Here is a 19086-nt window from a genome sequence, read left to right as displayed (position 1 = left end):
AACAAATAAGGAACAGCAAATCAGAGCTAATTACTACTTGACGGCTGGCAGGGTTTGGAAAGATTTATACCAGTTCAGATTCTTATCAACAATAATTATTAAAGTCTAAACAAACAATGCATACCTGTATAGAAAGAAACACCAAAATGGGAAGGAGCAGCTGAAGATTAGATCAGATCAGATATAGAGCTCTGAGTGACCAGCACAATCAACGTCTCAGAATCGATATCAGATATATCTGATAAGATAAGATAAGATCAGAGACAGTTAAAGTGCAGGTATTAAAGACTTAGGAAGAAAGGAACGTTTAATATAAAACAACATTAAAAAATCATTATCATGACCATAAAGTTAGTGCAAAGATAAGGAGAGACTGTCGGATGTTTATGAGGAGAATGAGCTAGATAGTGAAATCTAAACTTAAAGCATATTTTAGTGTGTGTTTGTGTGTGTGTGTGTGTGTGTGTGTGTGTGTGAGTTGGGGAGGAGGAGTGTTATAGGACACCTGCAGACCAGCGCAAAGCCTGCCTGCTTTAATTAGCTCTCTCTGCAGCCTCTCCATATTCATTACACACTATTCCTGAGAAAAGCACACACACACTCCAAAAATAAAACACACACATACACATGGGGGAAAAGTAAAACATTCACAAAGGTCCACAGAAACACTTTCACTCAGCACACACCACACACATAGCCACAAGTCACGAGTAGAGAAGAAGAAAAAAAAAGCTTCCTAATATAGGTTTGTGACAGTCTCTATGTGACAACAAGAAATATAGAAAGAAAGGAAATTAAATCTCTTAATTCCTGACTTTACTTTTCGAGTGCTTTCTCTGACAAGAGGATTCCGATTACTGCAGGATTCAGTGCTCAAATAAGATTAGCCGCGGCCGTGTTGATGTCACGGCTCTGACCTTTGAGACTGTCCGTGGCTCCCGATGGGGCCTGAGCTGAAATAATGAGAGCCGTCTCCATAGCAGCTTAATAGGTGCCAGTTGGAGAAAGTAAATGAACCAATCAGGAAAAAGAAAGACAAGCCAAGGTAAAAAAATATATATATATAAATAAATAAATACACTTTAGTGGCTTAACAGTCCTGACAAAGCATACTGTTCAATCTCAATAACCGCAAAGGATACGAGGCCATTAAATGTCAATAAAAATAAAAATAAAATAAAATAAATAAATAAATAAATAACAACATGATGATGAGGACAAAAAATACTTAAACGCCAGCTTGGATGCGGATCAATGTAATGGATAAACAATGGAGCGACAATTCAGAGAGAGTCCTGATTGGCAGAGAGAAACATACTGAAGGAGTCGGGGTTGTTCAAACGGCCAATTAGCAGCTGAGCCTGATGAATTTATTAGCATGCTCTAAAGTTATTAGAGGAAACAGGCGAGTGGATGCTGAATATTCAACAGAAGAGCAAAGACAGAACAGCACTGTGTGTTCCTCTGCTCATTAGCATAAAACACAGCCATTTCCAACAGCCCTGCACACACACACACACACACACACACACACACACACACACACACACACACACACCATCTGTGCTACAGAGAGGCCACACACCTTTACTTCACATGCACCTTCAAACATGCTAAAATACAATAAAACTAACAGGAAAGATTTCTTCAGGAAAGAGTTAAATCAGTTACTGTCTGTTTCATCTTTATACATACACATAGATTTTTTTTTTTCCCAACAAAGAAGAAATACATACTGGACCAAAAATCCTTTAGTATAAAAACAATATACTGTCTGGACTAATGCATCTTGAGCTTTAAATATAACCGCTGAATGTGAGAAACTAGAACTGAAATAAGTAAGGAAAGTGCTCGCTCAGTGTCTAAGGTGTTGAACGGAAGGTTGCGAGTTTGAATCCCAGGACCACCATTACTCTATAATGATGTATAAATAAGATAAATAAAAAGGTGCTCTGGGTAAAGGTGTCTGCTAAATGCTATAAATGTAAATGAGGACTCCTTAAACATGCTAGGATACTGAGGAGGCCGATTCTGACATTTTAATCGTATTCCCATGGCATAATCAAAATTATTCTATCATTCTTTAGTTAATTTCTTATTATTAGAGCACAGATGTATTAGAGAAGAGCTGGCAAGTGCAGGAGATAACTTTTAATGAAAACCCTGAGAGCTGTCAGTTCATCTTTCAGGCAACTAGGCCACGGAGTGCGTGCGCACACACACACACACGCGCACACACACACACACACACACACACACACACACACACACACACACACACACACACACACACACACACACACAGACAGTCTGTCACTGCTACAGTAGCTCTTTATCACTCCTGGCTTGGCTATGGTTAGAACTTTCCTCTTTATAAATCATCTACTGCTGGACTAGTGAGCTCGAGCCATTTCCCAACCTTAATCAGAGAAATTGCAAAACTGTGCTCAAATCAGCAGAAAAAAATGGGTTCTGTGCAGCCCACACCTCCATCACACCCCTAGATCTGGCCATTATGAAAAGCAAAATGCCTGTAATTATGGCCCTCCATTTGGCTGGCTGGGGGGTTCGCGAGAGGACTATACACCGCTCTCCACGCCTGCAGGATAATGGTGATGAAAGCTGAGGGGTGCAGGCAGGGGTGGTACACTTAATGGCACACTGGGTGCATGACGCTGAGTGCTGACGGAGAGGCAGACCTAGAGCTACAGGGACATCTGTTCTGTGTCAAAGCCAGGCAGGAGGGCACAGGACCTTGGGCAGGGTGGGCAAGAAACCTGCCAAGCTCTGGGGTAGCCAGAGTTCAACTGATACATGACTTCTACTGTACATCCCAGAGAGAGAAAAGAGAGAGAGAGAGAGAGAGAGAGAGAGAGAGAGAGAGAGAGAGAGAGAGAGAGAGAGAGAGAGCTGGGGTGGGGAGAGCAAAGGAGAGAGATTAAGAAAAGAACACAGAAAATAGACAAAAAAACATGAATTGGAGGAAAAATGGAAGATCAGAAGAGACCAGCAAGAAAGTAATCACTGGGGAAAAAGATTCCGAAAGACTGATGCATTAAACAAAATGAAGACAGAGGACAAAAGAGAAAGAAAAGACATCAGCAAATAAGAAGATACCCACTAATGAGTGCATACTAATGGATGAAGTGAATTGGATTTGAGGACCAGGTGGACATCACTTCATGAAAAGGACTTGGGGGAAGTTCCACACATGTGCATCTCAAAAAGACAAAATGACAAAGATAAGAAAAGAGAAGAGGAAGAAAAGAAAATCTGCGCTTCTAAGACTCTCTCTCACACACACACAGAGTTGCAAAGCTTTTGTCCAGCTGAGTGGCATTGGATGCCCCAAGGGTAGGGTTCCAGATACCAAGAGCCACAATGGCTGAAACGTGTATGTGAGAGTGAAGAGAAGAGAGGAAAGGAAAGGAAAGGAGAGTGACACGAGTGAGTAAATCCACAAAAGGTCCCTTTCTCTTCTTTTCAGTGTCAGTGGGATCCGCCCTACATCACTGATCTGTAATTATAATACAATGAGCTGCGCTATTAGGGAGACCATCATTAAAGCTAATAACGACACGCTGACAATGCTAAGCTAACATTGCCCTAATAACTGTAACACTGATCAAATACAATACACGTAAGAAGTGTTTTTACATTTAAAATGAGGACAATGCAAAGAGCCAGGCATTAACAGTTTTCTTTTTTTGACAAATGTGACTCAAATCACAGAATAATTTGCAGCAATTTGCAGTACTTTTACACTTTAATAGAGGACTGTATGCTTCTGACAGTGAACACAGTTAAATGGACTGCTGGCATTCAAACACACAGACCCCCAGGGTATGGGACAGCGAAACAACAAAGGCCCTCCAGAGTCTGGGATCTTGACCTGGATTTCACACTCACTCACACACAAGTATGCACACACACACACACACACACACACACACACACACACACACACACACACACACACACACACACACACACACACACACACACACACACACACACACACACACACACACACACACACAAATCATTAACATCTGCAGCTCTTCAGTGAGCTTGTGCAGGACAGTGTCTTAATCAGTTAGTGCTCTATTCTCATGTGACTGTTAACATGCCAACCCTAATCCCGGACCTGAGGGCTTTTCCCAGAAACAAAACAACTCTCAAATGCAAATGCAGCTTCCTGTCAGTCTGAGTGCTTACAGTAGAATGTGTGTGCAATGAGTTTCAGAGTAACGGCTGTAAAGAATCTGGGCCCTTTTTATTGTCCTATACCCTCAGCTAGGCTCAAACAGAATTGCTGATGATACTTTCTTGTATGGATGGAGCTGAGGTGGGACAGGTAAGTGCACCTTCATCTGGATAGATCGAAAGCAAGCGGACTACAGGCTGCAGCCGGGCATGCGGGCTTGCAATAGAAGGAGACCTCAACTCTCAAAAATGTCCTTTATCCGTATACTGTACAACAGAGATACCACATTTTCTACTGACATGATATACGTGATGGTAAGAACTGGCCTGTTTTTGGCTCTTGAACTGATCATCAGCTGCAAAACCAGTCGAATACTTTCGCACCTATAGCTAGCGATGTGTTTTGCGCATGCAATACTTATAGGCAGCGATCATCTTCCGATCTCACTTCATAGTTCACATAACCGGTGATTCAGGTTGCCAAGGATGTTCATGTCAGGTTTATAACATGTCAAGACCCTGACCCCCTAATGTCCATTTTTAAGAAATCCTATTTTGCTAGCAGAAAATTTGCTCTTTTGTGATATAAACCTGTGGAAAGGTTTCTCACTAGGAAGCTGATATTGATAGAATAAGGGCTAAACTAGAACAGAGGAACTGGTCCTATGAAGTCTATAAAACTAACCATTTCTGCAAGAAATTCACCTGCCTTTACTCTTTAGCTTAACCCCCATTCCTGCTTGTCTCTCTATTATAAGTTAGCTGAGAGGTGCTTAACCTCCCAGAGAGATCTTGGGTTAGATTGGCTTTGAGCGTGAAGGAGAGTAATGGCAGAGGAAGCCAATCAATAGCTCTCTGCCTGATGATGGTCATTCAAGTCGTAATTGCGTTGGGTGCCTTTTCCTCCAATGGAACATAACTGCTTCCTTTTCATCTTGCAGCCTTCAGAAGACCATGCCATTACGGGCTTTGTCCAGCCTCTAATGGCTGTCGTGTCTGGGCTCTATCTGACAGGTGGCCAATGAGAAAGCTAGACATTATACAAAGTAGGCCACCATGCATAGTCTTTTTCTTCACTACAACAAGAGCAGAACAAGGGTGATGGCCTATGATCTTGAGAAACATAACGAATCACACAACAGGACTTTGGAAAGACTGGTGTGTAATCCGGTGGCAGGCCGGTTCATTTTCAGAGGTGACAAAAAGTGCCATGTGGCATCAGCAGTGTTCCAGCTGTACCGGCCATCTCAGTGACAACCTCCTGGCCGCTTGACGCCACACCTCCCACTGCTGCCGCGCCAGCCGCATCGCTTGCATACATTAGCAGCTTTGAGTGGCGCTGATGAGCTAAAGCCTCATCACACCTCGTCAGGCAAACAGCCTGCTAATTACGTATAGAGACACTGTCCCGGGTGGCTCTAAGAGACAACTGCACATTAAAATGAATGCTAGAGAGGTTGGCAGTGCTAACACGCATTAACAAGATGCTGTCCTTCTGCTTTGGCAATCGGGTCCGTGCCTGAAAGCGTAGAAGTGCTAGATTATCAGAGCATGGGTGGACAGAACGATGGAGAGAATGTGAGAAAGAAAACAGCAAGACTAGAAGAACCCCTAGTCTGAATCATGCAGAAAGTGGTATGGAGCAGAAGGACATGGCTGGATGGACAACGCAACAGCCTGGTGAGCAGAACGCCTTTCCTCTGCCCAAGTCTCTGGATCCTGCTTTCCTCCAACCACCAGACTCTCTGGTAAAGTCTGGAAGAACTTTCCCTGTGTCCACCATCCTCTGTGTTCCAAATTGACCTCATAGAATCTTGGAGAAGATTTGTAGATTTGCTGTGCTCCATTTATTTTTCAAGATGGAGCAGTATGTTGACAAATTTAATTTGTTTCCAAGACCTACATTGAGGCTCGCAAACCAAACAGTTAAGAATTCTGGCTTGCGGGAGTTATTGCTCATAAATGAAAAGTGCTCTAGTGATTGCATGGGTGACGGGAAAAAAGCCCCGCTGAGATTGGTTAAGTTTATTAATTCATAAATATTCCTGCACGCATCCTGAAATGATTTTTTTCTCGTCAGCCTCTGACACTTGACTGACACAGCATATTGGTATAGCCTCTGTAAATGAGAGAATATGTCCAGTTTCAGGAAGAAATTTATAATTCATTTGGCTGGGACTGTCTTCTGACTTACTGTGAAATGCAAACAGACTCTGGTGGCTCAGAGGAAGAAAGCAGCTCAGGCAAAATCCCCATTTTAGGAAAGTACACACTTGTGATATATGCTGAACTGTGGATTTTTCTTTCCTCTGAAGGATAGAAGTGTATTGCTGCTCTAAGCAAAGAAAACCATCAATAAACATAAGCTTAGTACTGAACCAATGTGAAAGATAGGGCCAAAAACTTTTGAGGGTTTTCACTGTAAGACGTAGACTGGCTTATTAAAGAGCTTTCTACAGTTTAGCTCATGGTCACTGAGGAAGCTGAAACCACACCATTACACCAAATATGGAGGGAAAGCCTACGAGGCATAGGGTATAATCATACTTATTCACAGACTTCCACTAATCTGTCCCGTTCATTAGCACACTGCGCACATTGTTAACATTAGCCACACAGGCCTGTAATAGCCCAAATTACACTGTCATCCTCCAGCATAATCATCATCCTCCACTCAAAAGACATTAGAGCAAAGCAAGGCCTGAAACTAAAAGACGAGCAGGTGGGTAATGACACACAAATAGGATGAGAACACCGAAAAACGAGCACAACCTACATACTCTGTGATTTATAACCTCTCGTCATTCTGCAAATGATGTTATCAATGTTCAGCATTGTTAATCACGACGATTAATCAGCGATGGCAGAAAACATAGCTTTGCTAAATTACATTATTAGGATCAGTTCATCATGTATCGGCTGACCGTGTTCCTTTCCAACAACTTCATTTATTCATCCCGAAACCCCTCGTAATGAAATACTTCTACAACTCGTATTATCTCCGGATCACTTCAGAAAAAAAATAATCTATCACACTTCAATAATCTGCATCCATTCTGACCGGTAGAGATCCCACAGCTAAAACAAGCAATGTTATCCTCTCTACTCTGAAATACAAAGAAGTGGGTTAGAGCTTTGCTGTCAAGGCAAGGAGTGAAAGTGTGTGTGTTCTGTTGCACCTGGATTTGATCTAAAAGATGCACCTGTCAGCTCTCATTTCCAAAGCAGCAACATGCTGAGGAAAATTTTCTATCCTGTTCTAACCCAAGAAAAGATCAGAGTCGCACCCACACAAAAATACTTCTGAGTGGTGAATGTGTAAATGTGTGATGGAGGTCTCCATCCAAATACATTTCCAAGCTTGAGTCCTCGTGGTAGTCAATTCCATTTTTTGCAGTGTCTCTCAAACGTTTTGTTACAATCTACAAGAGGGTGGGACTCGTTCTAGAGCCCAACATTTATGCACGTGTCCAGAGCAGATTCCCTATCGCCAAAATCTTTTAAATTCCAGCAGCGAAATGCTGCCAAGCAGTAAACAAGAAATGGCTGAAAAAATGTTCACAATAACCCTTAAAAAAGGGAGCAATGTTTCAGGATTTTTATTTTAAATACCACATCCCATGCTATCGTAATTCTCAGTGCCGGTCCCAATCTCGAATAAAATGGGAGGAAAAGCTTCTGGCGTAAAAAACCCTTTTCCAAATAAAAAAAATTGTGTAGATCAGATGAACCCGAACAGGAAGCAGCAGAAGTACAACAACAACAATAACATTGGATCGCTTTTCTGAAGAAGCAGTCATACGAGGAAACGTCGTTAAGATAGTTAGCATGTGGAAAGTAACGGAAAACATGCTGTCAGTTCCAGCAGTGCTCAGATTGAACAGTTAAACTGTAATAAAAGCCTAATCATTAAGTTGGACATTATGAAATGAGCCTCTCCTGCATTTTGGTTACTGAAGCACGTCCCACATCCTCTTCCCATCAGTGAATTAGCTTTTCCACCAGGTAAATCTGATTGGCATTCGTTCAGAGTCTCTTTGGCTGAGAAAGCAGGAAAGTGTAGTTTTTACACGGTTGCCATGTTTGTACCACTGACAAAAACCCTCTACATTTATTACATAATAATTCAGCTCTCGAACTGGTAGACAATCAGACGGGCACACAGAAAAGGATCTTCCATCACCTGGAAGAGCAGCAGTGTGTCAGTGTTTTACTTCCGCAGTCTGAATGATGAATTGTGTCGCTAATGGGAATTAACGCTTCTTATCATTAAAAACTGCCACAGACTCTCAGTCCCAGTGCTGCAATATTGTAATCTGTACTTCACAAGACCTCTAGTGAGTGTGGTATCATGAGTAGCTGTGTTAGTATGTACTTTCAGATACATGCTGTCAGGGACAAAGAGTCTCTGGAGCCTGGCGCTGTGATATTCTCCTGCTTTTAGAGCCCCCAATTTACACTGAAAGGCAACTTCTACACGCAAAGTGCATTTCAGTTCAAAGCAAGGGAGTGGAAGGGCCATCACAAAAGACAGGTAAGGACAGCATATGGTGAAGAGGAAGCTAAATCTGCATGTGTCAATAGACAAACTGCTGTCTTCAGATCTCGACGGTGAGCTGATTGAGGCCGTACTCTCTCATTCTGCACACGCAGGCCATTTCTGAAAGCGCCCCTGCCAGGGCTAGCATAGCTACACACAAATCAGTGAGCGCACCACCCATAAACACAAATAACGGTTAGGAAAAGCTCTCTGCTGCTTCTGACAAGAAGATCTGCATGATGAATAAAAACCAATACTAACTGAGATTTAGACATGTGGTGGAAAAACAAGCCATAATGTAACATGTCTTGTAAAAAAAAAAAATAGATGGATATTTAAACCACTCTTAGATGTACTGTTTATTTAAACAACTGCTTGATATGTTTCTGACATGGTCCCTTGTTTAAAAAAGTAGTGATGAACTATCAACATACCTCTATTTTTCCCTACCAATGCTATACACTTACATTTTCATACCGAATCTCTGCCTCTCTTCTTTTTCAATCTGACGGCTAACAGCAGCATTTCTGCTGGTCATATGAGTCACAGTATATGTGTGGAGTAGAGCGGCAGCAATTTCCTCTCACTGCTCAAAGCGTTCTGTAATCACTCCCACTCCACTCCAGCTTTTCTATTTTCTGCTCCTCTCTCAATCCCCACTTAAAAGCGCACTCTAATCACACCGCTCGCATGCGCAAACTTACTGTTAATAACTTTAATTAACAATTTTGGCTAATTTTCACACCGTCGTTGTGTAATTACTCAGCAAAACTCATGCTTGTAAGCAAATGTGTTGTCAGATAGAATAATGGTTTTATGAGGGTGTGGTATACTGACGTGATAGATCTCTGAGTAACGAAGAACAATAATCTTCTGATCTTGTAAAAAGCTGCTTCTCAAAGCTGGAAAAAAAAGAATAATAATAATAAAACACTACACTGCTCCTGTTCTGTTCACTCACATACTCTACGGGTTTGTTTTCTTCTCTGAGGTTTAAATACATTCACACACTCTTATAGCAAAGAAAAGCAATTAGCTATATACAGTTATACTTTTTTTTTTTTTTAACAGATTTTAATGCAAAAGAATAATGTGCTGCTGTGTGGTGTGTATTTCTACAATCACAGGGAGAAACAAATCAAAAAACACAATGAGAATAAGGATAAAACATGCACAATATATAGTCGCTTATAGCTTGCTCTAACTGTGTGGGTTCAGAAAAATGACCTCAGAATTAGCTTAACAATTCTTCTGATGACAAAAACTGAAAGAAAGCTATAAGACTCTCCATCTCACCATATTCTCATAAACACAGACAGTGAGAATCGCCAAACGCCAGGAAACTTGTCCAGCTTTAGAGCGGAGTCAACTATCGTGACAAGGCCCATATAAACAGACAGAAACACAATACACAGTAGTACAGTAACAGAGACAGAGGGTGAAGAACAAGGAGTAAAGGGATTGACAGGTAAGCTAGTGTTCCCATATTTAGTTCCAAATTAAAAGATGGCCCTTTCCACCATGCAGTCGAGGCTGAGCCAGGACTCTGATTGTTAGAGCTCGGAAACCGGCCTGAGCAAGCCTGCGCCTCATCTCCTTTCGTTAATGTAATCAAAGACAGAAACGACCCGATAATGAAAAGTGGAATAAGATGGAACAAGAGGCTCGGCACAGAGGTGCTATTCAGACATGCGGGAGAGCGGGGAGGCCGAATCAAGCCATCGTCGCCGTCCTTTCAGAAGCCAGACGCAATCACGTATTCATGGGTTTCCCCATTCAGCGAATAATCTTAATCAGGACATTGTATCTTGGAAATCAAAGAAGCTATGATTGAACTTCCATCAAAAGAGTGGCTTTCAGGGATTTATATGGAGATCTAGGATGGAAAGCCCACTAATCCGGCTAAGGCGAGACGGTTTCTGTATGCCAGGCTTCAATCTAAAGGCAACAGCCACCCGCAACCTCCCTCTGATACTGTTACCATGGAGAGTTCTGGACTGAGAAGGCCACAACCTTTAAAGTATAAACCTATCTCCACTCTAGATGACTATCTGTTCTTTTAAAGGTGAGCCTGGCGTCAGCGGTGGCAGCTGTCTCTTAGAAGCTGACCAGTTTTAGCATAGCCAAGGATTCCATTTTTGATGGTTGTCTCTAATTTGGACAGAGTTGTGTGGCTCGAAAATCCACAGGAACAATCTCAGGGGGGAAGAACATGCACCTGTCCATAAGTGTACACTGTTTATGCAGTAGGTGTTGGCTAATGGAAGCCAGATGCAGCAGCTGTCTCCGAAACATCAAAAGTGCTGAGGAGAGCAAACACAGGAGTACAAGCAGGAGGAAACGCTTAAACAATGAGAAGGAGGAGGAAGTCGTGTAGCTGGATAAGGGTGCTGCTCCATCACTGTCGGCCTCTGAAAGGGAATATATAAGCAGCACCATCTGTGACTGCTCCTGCACTCTCTTTTTAGGGACTATTAGCAGAGTCACTAAAGGGCAGACATGCCAGCTTTCAGTCACAAACATGCACAAAACACAAATGCAAACTGACTGACAGACAGACAGACAGTCACAAGGGACAGGTTTAGAAGAAAAGTGTCAGGTAAATTACTCTTGTAACCGTGTCCTGATTCTTTATGGTCATTTTAACACTTATTTGAGACTCTGTGTCATTTGCCTGAGAGTTCACCATGTTTCACTAAGTGTGAAGGTTGTTTTCGAGACCAGCAGCGGTCTAGAAAACCAAACCCGGGAGCTCTTAAAAACGGTGGTTTGGGATACGCCTCCACCAAACCGTGATGTGGTATCTGCTCTCTGCTGCATGGAGAGTAAAGTGATTGGTTCACCTTGTCACATTGTTTCCTGTTTTAAGTTGCATGAAAAAGATATGGTCACTGAAGGACATGGAAAGTCTTAGTGAAATATAAACCCAATCTAGAGCAATATTGTGAGTGCTTGGCACTGTGAGCATGGTAAAAAAAAAAAAATCAATTCCAGGCTGTAGGTATTTCTACATCCTATGTGCTGCAAATAAAAAAAAAAATACAACGAGTAAAAATACTACCTACAATTTTTTGGAAAGAGACAAAGTGATGTATTGTCTGACTGATTCATATTTCAGAAGTAAATGCACAACAAAGCAACCTCGCAGGTTATGGGTCACATCCCCAGTCAAGTACAGAATCAGTCCGTAGTATAATCTCAAGTATTTGGGACAAGCATGAAAATACCCTAAATGCATGTTTATCTAAATGACTCAAGCTCCTAGTAAAAAAAAAAAATCCTCATTCACTAGAAGCTTATTAAGCTCACGCAATGAGCCCATGCCTTTTTTTCCCCTAACCCCACAGTCTCTCTTCTATAAATACTATGCTTTCATGATAAACCTCAAAAGCATCATCCAGTGCCCTGCTCCCTCAGGTCTAAACCTGCCTGCCTCATCGCCAATCATCTCACCTCTCTACACACAGCTCACAGCAGCAGTAAATGTGTTGGGATGAGATTCTGAGAGACTGATTTGAGGTGTTTGTGTCTATGAACCTGTGTGTGTGTGTGTGTGTGTGTGTGTGTGTGTTGGAGAGGTGTGATATCTGAGTCTGCCTGATATTACACTTTATCTTGATAGCGCAAAGTATAAAGATAACTCGTCAGTGCACAGACATTTTAAACAGAGAAAAGAGAGTGGTTAGATTATTGCCTCTTGTAAGCAGTGCCTTAAAATGAATCTTACAATGCAGAACATTTAAATCAGCACTCATGAACTGTACCATAAACATATACAGTAGTTAGTGCTTGGTCAAGAAAGAGCTCACATCTGCTGCTCCCCTATTTAGAGACGCCGAGTTTGTGAAAACTACAAACTAATTTCATTCATTCATTCATTTTCTACCGCTTATCCGAACTTCTCGGGTCACGGGGAGCCTGTGCCTATCTCAGGCGTCATCAGGCATCAAGGCAGGATACACCCTGGACGGAGTGCCAACCCATCGCAGGGCACACACACACACTCTCATTCACTCACACACTACGGACAATTTTCCAGAGAAGCCAATCAACCTACCATGTCTTTGGACCGGGAGAGGAAACCAGAGTACCCAGAGGAAACCCCCGAGGCACGGGGAGAATATGCAAACTCCACACACACAAGGCGGAGGCGGGAATCGAACACCCAACTCTGGAGGTGTAAGGCAAACATGCTAACCGCTAAGCCACCGTGCCCCCATAATCTAATTTCAGTTGCTTTTTATTTTGTAGAATCATCAAACAGCATAATATGTAAAGCCGATCGCTAGGCAGGTGATTCAGAAAGTCATCCAGGTAAACACAGTAACTAATGTTAGCAAGAGCCTATTAGGGCAGGACTTAAATCTGGGTTTTAAAGCTGTGAATAACATTTTCTTTTAATCTGAGGAGTGTATGGACTTCCAGTTAGTTCCTGCTCTCGTTTACGCTACAGCTTTTATTTTTTCCTCTCTCAGTTGTGAACAGCACTGATAGTATTGGAACAAATGAATCAACTCCTGTGAACTACTTTACAGCCAGCACATCTTCCCAGAGATCTGTTTACACTCAATTAATCATCAACACATTCTGGGAAAATCAGAATAAAGAATCGAACAATTCCGGGGCACGAGGCTCTGTAACGTGTGACTTTCACACTGTGATTTGTTTGATTTAAAACTGTTTTCTTAACAACATGCTGCTGAATGTGCTGAAGGCCTTGACTTAAAACATTCAGAAAAAAGTACCACTGAAAAGGTTGTATTTTCCCCCCTTATCTTATTTTTTCCCTCTTGCACCCCAGTTCACACAAATGTAAGTCAGCTGTACGTTGCACAAACATCAACGTGCCAAACACAGCCGATGTAAAAGCCGTATATTTACAGCCTTACAAGGCAAAGCAACTGGGACTCAACTGCATTAATGGGACACTCATATTTGTGCCTTTTAGAGGGAAGGGGGGAAAAAACGGAGGAAATGAATGGCTGTAATTACACACAATCGCATCTGATTGGCTTTGATTATTTAATATTTCACTTGTGATAAATTGTGGTGGAGCTGTTGAGATAAAGGGCTCTATCATGAGACATAATCTGGAGTCATTTAAAGTTGCGCTGGTTCACAGAGACTTGATCTGTTTGGAGTTACAGCTTCAATACAGTCGGCACTACCCTGAGATCACTATCTACATAATAAGCCTAGCTTTGCAATAAAGGTTAAAGTAGCCCGGTGTGTTGGATGCTAAGAATGGTGCAGTATGACGTAAAGGTCCTGTGTGTGTATGTGTGCGCGTGTGTGTGTGTGACTTTAGTACAGAAGCAGAATGGGAGATATTTGGCAGGCCTTTCAGATTCCCCATCTGTCTGCAGGATGTAAAACATCCTAATGGGCCCCATTCACCACCTGGGGCAATACCTTTTTTGTGTAGTAAGTACACACACGCACACGCACACGCACACACACACACACACACACACACACACACACACACACACACACACACACACACGTACGTACATACGACGTCTGTCGTACTATTATTGTGAGAACCTTCCAACGACAATTATTAAGGCAACTAATTAATGTGATGCTACAGCTAATTCAAACCCTAACCTTAGCCTGAGTAACTGAAAGAAAACATGTGGAACTTTCCTTTTTTAAAGTAAACGTCACAGATTTACTACTAAAAAAAAAAAAAAAGAAAGAAAAAAGAAGCAACTATCCTCTTGGCAACCAGCCAAATGTACCCACAAGGTCAAAACTGTCAGATTTTCCTATTCCTATTCCACCCCCTCCGCGCGCGCACACACACACACGCAAACACACACACACGCGCGCACACACACGCACACACACACAAAATAGAGAACCACACCAGCTCATTAGAAGAAAGCACAGACTAGTGGACGCAGAGTCACATTTTACATTATTTTTCCCCCCTCAAATGCTCAGCTATCATAACAGTGACCATCATATTTACATTTACGGGTTTTAGCAGACACCTTTATCCAAAGCGACTTAAATTTATCTCATTTATACAGCTGAGCAATTGAGGGTTAAGGGCCTTGCTCTGTGGCCCAAGAGTGGCAGCTTGGTGGTCCTGGGATTCAAACACACGACCTTCTATAATCATTAGTCCAACACCTTAACCACTGAGCTACCGTGTCCCCTAATGTAAGTCCACCATAAAGTGTGTGTGTGCAGGACCGTCCACTGTGTAATACATTCAAAGCACAATGCAAGAATAATCAGAGACCTACATGCAAGCAATGAGTTGTGGTTCTGTACCCGGCTATATTAAAAACATCCTAAACATCTGTTCTGCAGATCTGCTGCTGACTGAAAGTGTATAGATTCTCATATACTGCAAATGGGAAGTGTGAATCAGTGCCATTTTCAGACCTATTAACAATTTAGTTTGCCATAAAGCAGCTATTTTTAACAGGTGCAAGAAGTGATGGGCAAATCTGAACTGTGTTTGTCTGTAGAGCTGGATGGAGTTTATAGCGCTGTTAAGTCCAGTCTTTATTCCTCTCCGCCTCATCCCTTTATCACCAGGCTGCAGGGTATCATCCTGGCTCACGCAGCCAGCAGCCAACATCTGCATGATCACCCACAAAGGCACTAATACAGTCATGGTCAGTGGATGGCGTCCATTGTTCACTAGCAGGTAGTGAGAAATAACGTACAGCTGGAACCACAGAGGATGTGACGTGGCTTCAGGTGAGGCTACAGAAAACATACAGGTGACCTAGCCAAAAAAAATTAATAGAGTATCTGTCCACAGTGATGTTAGACAGCGGTAAACATAATCAGAGCCTATTGGGCTTCATTAAATGCTGCCCAGAATAACAGAACAGCCATTGATGAAGTCAGGGAAATCAATAAAAATGGCAATCTGTTGCAAAATAGCTGCTATGTACCACCAAAATCCCACCCATGTGTACTGAGTATAAATGGAGGCATCTTTCTTTGTTAGGAAAAATGTGATTCTGTGCTTTAGATCCAGACTACTGAGACGGATTTGGCACGCACAGTTAGTTGTAGGGTAATGAGCTATTTCTGGGTTTTTTCCCTACACATTTGTGAGTCCAGGAAAAAAAAAAAAAAAAAAAAATCCACTTCACCTTTCACTCACCAAACCTCCTATCCTTACACTCCAACTCAAAGCTAGCACCCTGACCAAAAGACACACATGTTTAAAAGAAATATTTACATTCCTTATTTTGTCAAACACTGACAGGGCAGAAAAGGACTCTGCTTATCTGCTTGGAACAACAGGCCACGAGCGTTAGCCACAACCGGTCCTGCTGACTAGCTATCTTTCTCTATGCTGGCTGAAGAGAATGAGAAATCGGGCGAGAGAGAAAGAAACAGAGAACGGGTTCGTCACAATAAGTCGGATTAGCCGAGGCAGGAGCGCTAGCGAAGACCTTGCTCTCTGATGAGTAGTGACGGTTCACCTTGAGGTTGGTTGAGCTGAGACAGAAAAACTAGCAACATTTTTTGGCAGAAAAAGAAAAGAAGAAGAAAAAGACTAATCTAAGCACAAACTTTCAAAAGGCAGGATGAAGCAAGCACACTTTAGAAAAATGACCTAAAATAACCTAATGCTAACCCGAGAGTTTGTACGTTTCTTTTTTGTGTGTAAAAGTACTATATTGCATTAATTTAGATGTCTTCCAGCTGTCCCTAAGCATCTATAAAAAAAAGGTGCAATATTTATTTATTTATTTATTTATTTATTTATTTATTTATTTATTACAAATAAACTGTCCATTTCTCTGCAACAGATGATCTGAAGTATTCAGAAACACAGCTTCTGCTTCTTAAGCATATATTTGTATGAGCCTGCGTCTAAAGCACGCTATACATTTTGAGCGGCGAGTTTAACAGGAGCCTATTTTAGTTGTATGGCTCAAGGAACAATGAGGTAATGTTAGCTTACTCCCATAAATCAGTTAATTAGCTAATAGCATACTCAACAAAGTGGGAAGCATTTTGTACAGCTAAACAAACAAACTGCTGTCGATTCTAAGCAGAATTTACCTGATTTATTATTTAAATGTCATGAAATCCCAGGCTAGGTTTGCCTATAGCTTTTCTGAGCTGTGTGTTCTCAGTGCTGTCCAGAGAGACCACAGGTTATGGTGTGTTTTGTAGCTCAGTGGCTATGGTCCAAATCCCAAACTAACATACTGAACATCAGGGTACAGTAATACACCACCAGATGTTACTTAACATAATAGACTACTATTTGAAAACATGAGTGTTAAATTCAAATTCAGCACGGGCCACGTCAGCATTTTTGTGAGCCCTTGAAGGGTCATAAACGAAAGCTATTTAAACATAGTATTCTATTCTATCCATTAACACCAATAACCTACTCTAGCTACAAGCAGAATAATGCATTTCTGGGAAAAAGATGGGCTAATAGAGTTTTTTTCCCCGCTGTTAAGGCTGAACAGCATTTATTAAACAGATTTTAAAATCAGTTTTATAAATATCAAAACAAAACATTTTGCAAAACAAAACAAAACACAGTAAATGCTGAATCAAACAAAACACAGAATCATTGAATCACACTAAACACCGAATCACACTAAACGCTGAATCACTGACTCACATTAAACACAGATTCAATGAATCACACCAAACACAGAATCACACTAAACACAATCAGTGAATCACACTAAACGCAGAATCAGTGAATCACACTAAACGCATAATCAGTGAATCACACTAAACGCAGAGCCACACTAAACGCATAATCAGTGAATCACACTAAACACAGAGCCACACTAAACGTAGAATCACGGAATCACACTAAAGACAATATCTCTGAATCACACTAAAAAAAGTATCACTGAATCACACTGAATCAAACAAAACACAATCACACTAAACACAGAATCACTAAACACAATATCTCTGAACCACACTAAACACAATCACAGAACCACACTAAACACAATCACTGAATCACACTGAACACAGAATCACACTAAACACAGAATCACTAAACACAATATCTCTGAACCACACTAAACACAATCACTGAATCACACTGAACACAGAATCACACTGAACACAGAATCACACTGAATCACACTAAACACAGAATCACACTAAACACAGAATCACACTAAACACAGAATCACACTGAACACAGAATCACACTAAACACAGAATCACTAAACACAATATCTCTGAATCACACTAAACACAATCACTGAATCACACTGAACACAGAATCACACTGAACACAGAATCACACTGAATCACACTAAACACAGAATCACACTAAACACAGAATCACACTGAACACAGAATCACACTGAACACAGAATCACACTGAATCACACTAAACACAGAATCACACTAAACACAGAATCACACTGAACACAGAATCACACTGAACACAGAATCACACTAAACACAGAATCACACTGAACACAGAATCACACTGAACACAGAATCACACTGAACACAGAATCACACTGAACACAGAATCACACTGAACACAGAATCACACAGAATCACACTAAACACAGAATCACACTGAACACAGAATCACACTGAATCACACTGAACACAGAATCACACTGAATCACACTAAACACAGAATCACACTAAACACAGAATCACACTAAACACAGAATCACACTAAACACAGAATCACACTAAACACAGAATCACACTGAAAACAGAATCACACTGAACACAGAATCACACTGAACACAGAATCACACTGAACACAGAATCACACTGAACACAGAATCACACTGAACCACACTAAATGCTGAATCACTAAACACAATATCTCTGAATCACAGTAAACACAATCACACTAAACGCTGCATTACTAAGCCACACTCATCACTAAGCCACACTAAAGGCCAACACAACACATTTCTGATTGCTTTTTTTAAAAATGTGGGTCTGATCTGCATGCATTCTAGATATTACTGACCTAATGTAAAAAATGCTGAACAGCTATCTCAGGCTGTGTATATTATTTTTTTTGTAAGATTGTGCCATACGAATGAAACAAGGCAGCGGGCTGCGTCTAACCTGGGAGCCTTGTGGCTGATACCTGTGATTTAGAACAACAGTACTGCAATTTGGGACCTGTGGCTCACTTACATTTATTACCAATCACAGCTGGCATGCAAATAAAATGCAAATGCACTTCTTGTGTGATAAAATAGATGATCTTTCATAACAGCATTTTTATCACCACTGACATTGGCACATTTTTGCTGCATATCCTTAGAGTCTAAAATTCACTGAAATACCAACAAAACAAAATGCTTACAATGTAGCCGGTTACTTGATAACAC

The 19086-nt window shown here is 41.4% G+C and overlaps 1 protein-coding gene across 7 annotated transcripts in view; it reads right to left on the bottom strand.

Annotated features, from left to right (window-relative positions):
* The window catches only part of pard3bb (par-3 family cell polarity regulator beta b), a 251581-nt gene that overhangs the window by 57386 nt on the left and 175109 nt on the right, over positions 1-19086 (bottom strand). The window lies entirely within an intron of this gene.

This window comes from Tachysurus fulvidraco, chromosome 6, assembly GCF_022655615.1.
Source record: "Tachysurus fulvidraco isolate hzauxx_2018 chromosome 6, HZAU_PFXX_2.0, whole genome shotgun sequence".
Classification (NCBI taxonomy): domain Eukaryota; kingdom Metazoa; phylum Chordata; class Actinopteri; order Siluriformes; family Bagridae; genus Tachysurus; species Tachysurus fulvidraco.
The sequence above is the reverse complement of the archived record's forward strand: the minus strand, read 5'-3'. Positions and strand labels throughout refer to the sequence as shown.